Raw genomic sequence first — 13060 nt, 5'->3', positions numbered from 1 at the left:
TTGACGACATCCTAGTATACTCTCAGTCAGAGACAGAGCACGAGCAGCATCTACGGTTGGTTCTACAGCGGTTGAGGGAGCATAAGTTATATGCTAAGTTCAGTAAGTGTGAGTTTTGGTTGCCACAAGTTACATTTCTGGACAATATTTTCAGTAAGGAGGGGATTCTGGTTGACCCAAGTAAGATTGAGGCGGTCAGAGATTGGCCTAGACCGAGCAGTGTTCCTGAAGTGCGAAGATTTCTGGGTTTAGCAGGGTATTACCGGCAGTTTGTTGAAGGGTTCTCCAGAATAGCTACGCCATTGACAGAACTGACAAAGAAGAAGACAAGGTATGTCTGGACGGATAGATGTGAGAACAGTTTTAAGGAGTTGAAGTGGCGATTGATCATTGCGCCAGTGTTAAGCTTGCCGACAGAGAATGAAAAGTTTGTGGTTTACTGTGATGCATCCAGACAGGGTTTGGGGTGCGTGCTGATGCAAGCTGGTAAAGTGATAGCCTATGCATCGAGACAGTTGAAGGAGTATGAGCAGAGATATCCTACACATTATCTGGAGTTGGCAGCGGTGGTGTTTGCACTTAAGATTTGGAGGCATTATCTTTATGGTGAGAAGTGCGAGATATACACTGACCATAAGAGCCTAAAGTATTTCTTTACTCAGAAGGATCTGAATATGCGCCAGAGGCGGTGGCTGGAGTTGGTTAAGGATTATGATTATGATATCCTATACCATCCTGGGAAGGCTAATGTAGTGGCTGATGCATTGAGTCGGAAATGCCCAGGACAGTTGTTTAGTTCGAGGAAGATATTTGACAGGTTAGCTGAGGAGATGAGCAGAGCAAGTATAGAGTTGGTGGTTGGTCAGTTGGCCAACATCACTCTTCAGTCTACACTCCTTGAGAGGATCAAGGAAGCGCAGGGGAAAGATTCCCAGTTAAGAGGTCATAGGGAGAGTGTCTTGGTCGGAGCGACTAATGACTTTTCCATTTCAGAGATGGGGTTACTAAAGTACAAGGGTCGGATTTGCGTTCCAATGGATTTTGATATCCGACGAGAGATCCTAGATGAATCGCATACCACTCCCTATTCTTTGCACCTGGGTACGACGAAGATGTACCAGGACTTAAGAGCTCTATATTGGTGGTCGGTCATGAAGAGGGATGTGGTGGATTATGTGACTAAGTGGTTAACTTGCCAACAGGTTAAAGCTGAGAACCAGAGGCCAACAGGGTTATTGCAGCCTCTGGGGATCCTAGAATGGAAGTAGGAAGATATTACTATGGACTTTGTGGTTGGTTTACCGAGAACTGTGGGATAGCATGACTCGGTGTGGGTGATTGTGGATAGGTATACCAAGTCCGCCCACTTTTTGCCTGTTAGGACAACTTATACTGTGGAGCAGTATGCTGGGTTGTATGTGAAGGAGATTATTCGACTTCATGGGGCTCCGAGGTCGATAGTATCTGACAGAGACCCCACCTTCACCTCCAAGTTTTGGGAGAGTCTGCAGAAGGCTATGGGCACGCAGTTATGGTTTAGTACCGTTTATCATCCTCAGACGGATAGGCAGTCTAAGAGGACAATTCATATATTGGAGGATATGCTGCGAGCCTGTGTGCTTGATTTTGGGGGATCGTGGAGTAAGTATCTCCCTTTGATTGAGTTCTCGTACACCAACAGTTATCACGCGACTATCGGAGTGGCTCCGTATGAGATGCTTTATGGAAGAAAGTGCAGATCACCTGTTCATTGGGATGAGATAGGTGAGAGGAGACAGCTGGGTCCTGAGATGGTTCAGAGGAACAATGAGGTGATTGAGAAGATTAGAGCGCGTATGCTCGCCTCCCAGAGTCGACAAAAAAAAGTTATTCAGACCTGAAACGTAGGAGCGTGGAATTTCAGGTTGGTGATCATGTGTTCCTTAGGGTTTCACCCATGAAGGGTGTGAAATGGTTTGGTATTCGGGGCAAGTTGAGCCCTAGGTTTGTTGGCCCCTTCGAGATTCTGGAGCGAGTTGGAGAGGTAGCTTACAGACTAGCGATGCCTCCAGCTTTATCAAGGGTTCATGATGTTTTCCATGTATCCATGCTCTGAAAGTATATGTCAGATTCAATGCATGTTCTAAGTTTTGAGAATCTGGAGCTTGATCAGGATTTGTCCTATGAAGAGAAGCCAGTTCAGATTCTTCACAGAAAAGATAAAGTCTTGCGGAGCAAGACCATCGCCTTGGTGAAAGTGCTGTGGAGAAACAACAAAGTTGAGGAGGCGACATGGGAACTTGAGTCAGTGATGAGGGAGCGGTATCCCGAGTTGTTCAGGTAATTTCGAGGACGAAATTTCTGTAAGGAAGGGATAGTTGTAATGACCCGAATTTCCTAATAGGGCTTAGGGCCTTGATTAGTGTGCCTGGAGGGCAATAAATGGATTATTATGTTAATATATGAATTAATGTGAATAAATGATAATGATGCATGTTTAGTTGAGTTAAATGTGCATGTGGGCCCTGTCTGGATATTGGGGGCATAAATGTGATAGATGTGATAAATGTTATATATATGTGATATGTCTGTGCAGTACAATCCGAGACAGTCCTAGGGAGTGGTTTGCCAGGAAGTCACAACGGGCTCGAGAATCTGACTCGGGGCGAGTCGAGGGGTAATTTGGGTATTAGATATATTATGGGGTTATTGGGTTATGAAATTAAATATTTGGAGATATATTTGAGGATAGAATGTCTAGGAGGGATTGTTGGGGAAATTTACCATTTTGCCCTCAGGGACGTTTTGGTACCTCGAGCCTTGAGGTAACCACATAGACTAAGTTAAATAAAACAAAGGAAGGAAACATTTAGAAGCCTAAGAAACCGACACTTACTTCCTCCCAGCTGAAGATAGTTCTTTTCTCTTTCTCTCTTTCACTCCCTAAGGCAAACTCAAGGAAAATTCTGGTGTAAGCTAGTTAAAGCAAGGAATTAGGCTGAGGAATCTTAGGAGCTAAAAGCTTGAGGATTAAGGATCAAACTCAGGGACTAAGCTCTGCAAAGGTAAGCTATAATTATAAAGATTATGTCTAGAATTGCTGCTGGTTTGTTAGAGTTTGCATGTGGGTAGAACTTGATCTTTTTTTGGGTATTTTAGTTAAGTTTTGAAGCAGGTTTTAATGGGGTTTTGATGTTGATATTGAGCTGGAATGTTTGTGTTAAATATCTGGGGTTGTTAGCTAAGTTTTGGGTGAATTGGCTTGAGGAAAATGGAGAAAGTTGATGAAGAATTCTGGGTTGGAGGTGAGGGTCATGGCCCTAGGATGGGCATGCCGCGGCCCGTGTGCGCGCACGGCCATGGGAGGTCGAGAAGTTCATGCGTGCCGCGGCGCTTGATGTGTGCGCCGCAGCCCATGTGGGTGTCAGTGAGGTGCTAGCCTCTGTTTTGAGGCTAGCCGCGGCGCTTGTGGGCAGGGCCGCGGCTCTTAGAGCTAGTTTGTGTTTTTATGGGTGTTTAGGCTTGGGAACTTAATGGTTAAGGCTCGGGATGGATTTTATCACCCGGATTGATAGAATTCAAGGTCCCGGAGGTTAGAGTTAAGGCTCGAAGTTATTTGATGGATTAGAACTTGATGGATGGATATTGTTAATGTATTGTGACTAGGGTTTCGGCGAGGCTCAAGTTAGAGGAATGTGCTCGGGACATCGGTGCTCGGAAAGCTCGGGACTCAAGTAAGAATACCCTTGTTCCCATAGAGCTTGTGTGCAGGGCTGTGCCCAATGTGTTTCAACTGCAGGGCATATCCCTTTGAATGAATTTGCTAGAATTTTGTACTTGCTTATTATGCTATGAATGCTATTATGTGAATGATCGGCAAGAGCCGGGAACGATGTAGGCCGAGGTCGGCAGGGGCCGGGAACGGCGAAGGGCCAAGAACGGCGTTAGGCACGTTGAGTGTAAGGCCAAGTACGGCAACGGGCCGAGAGCAGCGTTGAGCACGTGGAGTGCGAGTTGCCAGGGCGAGTCCCTAAAAGGATACCTGGGATATCCTCACGGTGTGGACCGCGAACCCAGGGCTCAGTTAATGCCTGGGACAGCTAGGTTGTATGTGTTTAGCCCATTGGTGTCCTGTTTATATGCTTGATATATGTGTTGCATATGTTATCTTTTTGTGGGTTTTCTTGCTGGGCTTCGGCTCACAGATGCTCTGTGGTGCAGGTAAGGGTAAGGAGAAAGCCAACCGACCATGAGTGTAGCAGGCGTGAGGCGGTGTGTACATGTTGGGCCAGCCTGGCTGCCACAGCCAGAGGATTTTGGGAGATGGTTGTAAATGAACTTAGATTTTGTCGTTTAGTCAACTTGGTTCGATTTATATGATGTAAATGTTTCTAAATTGTATTTTGGGATCCCAGGTGTCAAACTTTTATGATTTTCAATGAAATGGAATTATTTCTAAAGTTTTTCCTCTGTTTATGGCTTAATTACACTATTTGTTCTAAAACCTCAATTAGCAAGTTGAATGCACGTGTTTAAACTAACGGCTCTAAGGAAGTAGGGCGTTACAGTTATAAACCGTAATGAAAAATGAAATGAATTCGCAAGAACACAAATCTTTTACGTGGTTCATTGGTTAAAATCCACCCAGTCCACGAGTCTATATTATTGTTGTTTTCTCTCTATTTTGGAAGAGTTTCAGTATTACAGAATAATTGGTCCCCTTTCCTGTCCAATATTCTCAGTATTTATAGAGAAATTCCATGGACAAGTTTGGGTAACCACGTGAGTCAATCACACATATACATATTTATTACATTTAATATAAACAATTCCCATTTATATCGGGATATAAATTAATAATAGAATAAACAGGTTCCTATTATGTCGGACAATAAATATGGTAGCCTAGTCATAAATAACCGTATAATGGGATTCCGAGTCTCCAGGTATCCTTGAGTATGCAATATACTAGGATAACCACGAGCTGGATATACCCTCCAAGCTCATACTTCGACAGCTATTTGAATATTCTAAGCTCGCACATCACAAATTTCATATACCTAGCTCGTATGACCACTGTGCAAGTCGAGCTGCATACCTGGATAATAAATAGACATCTTCCTTAGCTCATTTTCTATTTATTTATTTTCCAGCTGTACCCGAGCTTAGTGAAAGAACTCGCGCTGAAATTAGGGTACAACACTAATCATTCTGGATATGGCTTACCCATGTCGTTCCTGTATTCTCTGCTTGTCAAATTTACCTGTGTCATTGAAGCATTGGTCAGATAAGATCCTTCACTGAAAACCTATCACATTCTACTCAGTGCAAGAAGTAGTCCATAAAATGTCCCTTTCCTTGATTCTTAGCTGGTAATAACTAGATCGAGGGTCAATTTATGAGAACATTGTCCTATCTTGCAACCAGGCAATTGAACCCTTCATTCTTGGCAAACGATGTTGACGTGTCCCATGATGAGGTACTCTGCCTAATCAACCCTTGAATGAAATACCTCTTCCACTGACCCATTAATTTTTCCTGCTGAACTAATACCATTTTTTGTGATGTCCCTAATACCGATTCTAATCATATCTTATGCCCATAGTGTACTCAACAATTTCTTGCGCACCCATCTGAAACCTTACTGGCTAATCCAGTTTCCATTCAATCTAATTGATATATTCCAAGTGGTACCTACTACAATATCTAGGCATCCCGCAGACGCAATTGGGTCCTTCCTTTTCAAATCCTGACGTTACCACACCCTCTTGCAATCCATGGTTGTCCCTTATTTAGAAAATCAATCCCTACTTAGGATCATATCATAACTCTCATATGACGAGCTCACTCAATTTTACTGTAAACCTTTTACCATTAATACTTCAACCCTTCTCTTAGAGGTTATCAACTTTCCCCACCAGACACTAATGTCTCTTCTAGGAGATACGTAGCACCGAACTCATTCAGCTAAATGCACAACAAGAAACAAGAACTAACAAGTCAACCGGTCGTCTCCGAGGGACTAGCCTCGGGATGAGACCATAACTAACCCTTTAACTAGGTTCGAGTAGTCTATACTTCTTGGTTCTTTCAACTTTGATTTCAGGCAATCCTTCCCGATATACCCAATTGTTCCACATAGAACACGTGCCTTCACTCAACATCCTCCTAAATGGCATCTCTTGCATCTGGCGCATACTAAATTAGTTCACCAGGCCTCATTGCCGCCCTAGCGGCTATCCTGTAAACTATAACCCCTCTTGTCAAAACCAAGAGTAGTAGAACTATCAGGGGTCCTTCTTTTCTGGTTACTGGGCATCTACCCCTATCTGATCTCGCAAATGGAAATAACATTGTCTGAGCTTCCTGCCCTATGACACTCTTGCTCGTTATCCCATTTCTTACGTCTTCTATAACAGGGCCCTCCCTACTGCCCGAACATAATTAGCGGTCTCATGCACTGGAGCTACCCTAACACTCTGTCCCATCCCAGAGTTCAGCCCTCTTCAAACTAAAAGCGGATCTAGTCAACCCATCATATTCATTGACATACTTTGTCACTGTCTTTCTATCCTAGACCAACTCCATAAACTCATTAGTTCTTGTAGTTCAAACTGTGTCACAATAGACTCTTTCATCGAACCACTGTCTGAATTCCTCCCAACCCATCTTAACAACATTTTGGGTCTAGGTACTACTTCCCACCACGCCTGGGCATACTCCTGCCACATATGTGTGGCACAACAGCTCTATTGTGTCCTACCATTCCCATATACTTGTGGATGGATCTAATCATGCCCATCTACTGCTCAGTTCTGAACAAACCCATACCTGTAACGTCCTGCGTTTTCGGGTACCTTTAAACGACTCGGGTCGGGATTTTTCCCCCGGGTTAAGAATACTACTTTAAATAATATTATATTTTGTTTGGAAGTATTCCATGAGTTATTGCTAGCCAAAATATGAATTTTGTGATTTTAAAAGTCAAGATAAGACTTTCGGTCCTGGACCGACACAAAAACCCTGATCGGGTAAAAATCTCGGAAAATAAAATGAAAAATTATGGCAAATATATTTTGGGCATAAAATACATTCATAAAAGTTAAAGTTTGGTCAAAAAATAATAAACCTAAAAGAAAATGGAAATTTTAGGGCATTTTGTGTTAAATGCCTAATTTTACCTAAATGGGGAATTTTATTCCATGAATAGACCTTAGGTTAAATTTTATTGTGTGATTAATTAAATTAAATGTAATAGACATTGAATTTAATTATTTAGTGTTAAGTTTTGTTTTTAAAACTTAAAAAGAGTGAAAAAGGTATAGAAAGTCAATTTGGACTTTTCTTCTTAGGAAATAATTATTAACCTTTATTAAAAAAAAATATGATCACATATATAACAATGGGTGGCCGGCCATATGATGTTTTGAAATCCCATTTATTAACTAATTGAGTTTAAATCCCATTTATTAACTAATTGAGTTTAAATCCCATTTATTTAATGGTTTGGGATAATGTCAAGTGGGCAAGTGGGAGTAAAGCACTTGAGTGTTTTTTTAGGAATTTTAGAGTGTGATAAACTCTTCCAACCCTCCCCAACCGACCACACCACTCTCTCTCATTCACTCATCTGATTTTTGAAGACCTCTCAAAGTGTTCTCTCCATTTTCAACCCCAAGAACACCAAGGAAACTTGGAAGCTAAGTCTTGTCTAGGAAGGGTTTTCCCTAAGGTAAAGTTTCATTAATCTAGACTTTTGTAAAGTTTTAAGCATAGAGTTTCAAATAGCTAATTAACTATGTTGTTGGGGGAAGTTGGTTAGGGTTTTTGAAAGGTTTTGAAGGAGCCAAAGCTAATAGGAAGGTCCAAACCTTAACCAAGAACACCAAAAAGGTAAAAAGTTTACTTTTGATGATTTTTGTTGTAGGGTTTTGAGTTTTAAGCATTATTTTGTATATTTAATGCTTAAAGTTTCTTATTGGTGATGTAATAAGGTTATGGTAGTTGTTTAATAATTTTTATGATGCTTGTGTATTGATTTTTGAAAATGGGAACCAAAACCCCCAAGGGTTTTTGTAGGATACCCTAAAACAAAACATGTTTTGAGCTGTGACTTCCAAGGGGTCAAGCAGCTACTGTATATTGATTTTGTAAAATTAAATTGTACTGTGATGTTGTTGATATTGAGTACATAAAATTGAGCTTTTGAAACACTAAAAAATGTTTAGAAATGAGTAAGTTATGCTATTTCAAAGTTTAGGTAAAAAACTGTTTTTTCGTATTCTTATTTTCGGAACCAAGTTTGGACAGCCACTGTATAGGGAAAATGAACCCAGTTTTTTCTAAAATTTTGTAGACATATTTTTGGCATAACCTAGTATTCCACTGTAAAATTTGGTAAGAAAACATTGAACGGTTTGAAAGTTATTAACTGTTAAAGTTTGGAAAAAAATAAGGACTTGAAAATAAGGTCATTTTTACCTCATTGTTGGAAAATGATTTCACCAATCAAAAATGCTCATTTTGACCTAAGATTTTACAAAGACCTAAATGGCATAACAAAAATGGAATTGGGAAATTTTGGTAACAATTGGGTAAGTAAATTTCAAATTATGAACTAACGAAGTATGTAGTTAAAAATATGAAAAATATGCTTTTCACACTTAGTGTAAACATGAGATTTTGGAATATAAGGTAAAAAGTAAAATTTTGCTTATTTCAAGATATAAATTGGTAAGTCTTGAAAACATATTTTCACTAAAATTACCCCTTTGAGTTTAAATGAATTATTTTTATTAAAGAGTTTTTATTCTTTTTAAAAATAAGAGATTTAATTTATTAATAATTAATAAATTAAAAGAGGGTTTAAAACCTTATATTTCGATAAAATAATTAAATGAATTATTTTTCTAGTAAGTAAAACTGATTAATTAATTTTGGAAAATGAATTAGTCAAGATGGAAAAATTTTAACGGTTTTCCTAATTAAGACAAATTAGGCAATTTTCTTAAAATGGTTTTTTTTAGAGATTAAAACCTTAAGAAAAATTAAGAGTTTATTTTCTTTAAAAATAATTAAGGAATTTATTAGTATTTTCTGGATATAATACCGGCTAAAATCTTTCATATTTTAACCGACTAGTCGAAAGTGTGGGTTAATAGCGATACCTTGAAAGAATAAGATTTTTAGCGGATTGTGGGAAAATACCATTATGATACCCGAGCCTAGGTATCGAGACCTTAGGATAGGTCTCCCCGAGACTTAGGGCTTAGTCTCGAATACTTTGTATGAATTTCCTTAATAGGTTTAAAACCAAATAAGGATTATAAATCCTTACAAATGATTTTTATTAAAATGACCAAACTGCCCAAAATAGTAATAATGAATTATGAGTGCCATAATTAATCCGAGTATACTGTATGGATAACTACAGTATTGGCTAAGCGTAACCGGACTGAACGTTGGAGGGTGAAAACCTGTTGAGCGTTAAGGACTCCAAGTAAGTCAACTTATATTGTATGGCTGCAACATGAAACGATTATTGTCTTGTATGTTAGTATAGGGATACATGCACATATATAGATTGCCATAGAATGTTTCTTAGAGACGTTAGTCTAGTGAGTGCTGATTTAGAAAATATGAACGGTAGATATCCTTCATATCCTAGACGGTTGATCCCCGTCACACTGCTTGATTTTATTTATGCCCAGTTCATTACCGCGACTAGTGGCCATGAGATTAGGATAAGCTGGTCAAACCTAGGGGCGCCAAAATAAATGGGACCTAGGGGCCCTCATGCTTACTTAATCATTGAACGGTTAGAACCCGAGCAAGTGCTCTAATAAGTTATTCCCGGATAGCAGCTGTGAATATTGGCCATTCAGTGAGAGTGCCTAGAGATAAGTAGGGGTTGCCAAGATTGAGTGAGGCTGAACAGCCTAGGGGAAACTGCTCACCAGCACCACTGATTAACATAAAAGTCTCCGTAAAACCGTGTAAATTGGATTACACTCTTGGATAAGTAGCGATGCCCTAGGTAACACGATAGTTACCCTTGATGAGGATATTTATTGGCTAGATCTTAGTGTGGAGACTCGGTTCTCTTTTATAGATTAAAAATTATGTTGGAGGGAGCGTTACGCCTGAATTGTTGGAAATTGTAGAGCGTTGGTCTCGAATTATATTGTGATATAATATATCTGCTTGCTCTGGGATGTTCTGAGTGCAGGGATATACTTATTGATAAGATATAGTTGTGATAGAATATATCTGCTTGCTCTGGGATTTTCTGAGTGCAGGGATATAATTGTTGATAAGATATAGTTGTGATATAATATATCTGCTTGTTCTGGGATTTTCTGAGTGCAGGATTTTATCTAGTTAAGAATTAATTTGTCATTCGTCATTAGGCATGACCATAAGTATGCCAGGATGTTTTAGCGTTCTTGAAATTGATTGCGCAGGGTTCGGATGGGTCCAGAACCCTAATTCTCTACATGCTTTTGTTTGAAAGTTGATCTTACTAAGCGTTTTCGCTTACCTAGTTGTTTCATGTTGTAGGTAAGAGCAAGGGCAAGGCAGAGCAGTGAGCGGTGGAGTCTTCCTTGCAAATGTACATGTGGACCGACCTTTTGGGAAGCCATTTTATTTTTGGAAATGTTGTGTAATTTTCTTAAACTAGGCTCACTCTACTCTTTATAAAATATGTTTGTAACTAAACGTTAAGTATGGTCATACGACTTTTTAAAAAGTTTTTTTTATACGGGTTTTGAGGCATTTTGTTAAATGAAAACATTTATATTTCCGCATTATCGAGTCTTAAAAATCCGGGTCGTTACAATACCTCCCTCAGAAACTGGAGGATAATGCTTCTAAAATCCTTCATACGATAACTCTTATCTATTTCCACCCTCAGGTTGAACCAACATTGGTGCCACTACTGTCAAGATATTTGAAGCAGTGTTCCCCAATGGAACCTGCTATCTCAACTATCTAATCTCCTCATCCTGACCCGACAGTCTTGCTTACATACCAGCCAACATCTGCATCAGATTCCAGGGGCAGATGGAGGGTTCTGACCCTAACGACCATCTGCAACCCCCATACTAACGATACCGGGTCCAATTAACTATCTTGAGCACATATGTTCTGAATCAGTCTGCAATCACTGACTTAACCTCTCAGCCCTGATATTTATATCCAGAAATATCCCATGGGTAGGTCCAAACAATCACAATAATCACACAAGTAATATACATATCAAAACAAAAATCTACATTACTCGTGCATAACCTATCAAATCCCATTTCCACCAAATACATTCACGCACATCATGATTTCTATACTAGCATGCAGATAAGGGACATAGGTTCAATTTAAACAACTAATCACATAATCATATCATTAGATACCTAACCGTGAGTCGAGCTTATCTTAAGCGGAGAGTGTACACTCCCAACCAATCTTCAGGAACCCTTAAACCTAGACTGCTCTTCTACCAAGTTGTAACGCCCTGGATAACCAAGGCCGTTACACTGTGTGTTTAAAATAGTGCTTAACCTACTAAGCAAGTCGTTTGAATTTAAATGTGTAATTAAAGACTAACTCAAGGTCAATAAATAAAATATTTGGTCAACAAAATGATTATTTTTCAATAAAATATTAAGTTTATAACACAGGATCCCAAAATCAATTTATATACTTGTAAAAGACAAATAAGATACAATTTAGCTGTCCTAAGCGGGAAAACAAGGTTTAACCCTAGTTTCTCCCAAGCTATCCCGACCGTGGTGATTGAGTAGGCCGCATATGTACACACCACCCTTGAAGCTCTCCAACTCATGGCTGGTCCCGCTATCTCTTTCCTTACCTGCACCACGTAGCATCCGTGAGCCAAGGCTCAACAAGAAAAACTAAACCAACATGCACAACTAGGCAACGATATAAAAACAACAAATATAAATCATCAAACTCACTTAAAGATAGGATATAAATAATCAACCGACAGTAATATTCAATTCAGTCAAGTATGTAAATCAAGCTCATCAGTCAATAAAAATGCTTAAGTGTGAATCAAACTTCTGTTTATGGTATAACATCCAGGCCTGGCGCCGTTAGGCCAAGTTCCCTGGTCTCTTAGACGACCTCGGCACCCTTAGGCTAGGCTGCGTTCCGCAAGCTTGCTATCGGCCCCGACACCCTTAGGCCGGCCTGTATACACATATATTCACAATACACAATGCATAACACATAGTCAATGGCAGCGTATACAAGCATGCGAATCCATATATTCCAGAAAAAAGTATATTCATATTCATAACATGATCATATAAGGGGGTTTAAGCCCCAATCATAACGCGGGTGCAGTTTTCTCACCTCAAGTCGTGAGTAGCAAGCGTATGACAGCCCCAAGCACGATCCTTAATCCTGAGCCCTTGTGGTATAACCTAGTCACGATGTGATAGTGGATAACCAATAAGATCCTAAACCATTTAAAAGCTTTTGAATCAAATAATAACCTCTGAGACCTCGAATTATACTAAACCAGGTAGTAAAATCGTTCCCAAGCCTTAACATTTGAATTCCCGAGCTAAAAACCCTAATCTCCCCTATTTTTCCATTTAGGACCGCAACATGCCCTATAGGGCTGCAACCCGCTACTCTGTCAGAGGGCAAGGCCCTCCCTGCTAGAGGACATGGGTCGCGGCATGCTCCTCCATGCCGCGGCGCCTGGGCAAACCTTAGGTGTCACCAGCCTCTCTGAACAGGCAGGTTACGGCACCTGAAGAATAGGGTCGTGACTCTGGTCTCCGAACCCAGAAATTCAAACATTTCTATTGCTTTTTTCAAAGCCAAACACATAAATATTCACCCAATTCAACCCCTATTCTCATAATCAACCCCAGAGTTCATATCACAGCTGCATAACCAAACTAAACATCCCAAAACCTACTGAAATTACTACCCTAAAACAGAAATCATTCAACATCCAAAACCAACCTAAATTCAACCTAACAATCTGAATTCCCAACTAAAACAGGACAGAACTCTTACCTTAGTTGAAAGATTTAACCCTAAGAGA

Source organism: Humulus lupulus, chromosome 4 (genome assembly GCF_963169125.1).
Source record: "Humulus lupulus chromosome 4, drHumLupu1.1, whole genome shotgun sequence".
In the NCBI taxonomy this organism is placed as follows: domain Eukaryota; kingdom Viridiplantae; phylum Streptophyta; class Magnoliopsida; order Rosales; family Cannabaceae; genus Humulus; species Humulus lupulus.
This window is presented reverse-complemented; position numbering follows the sequence as displayed.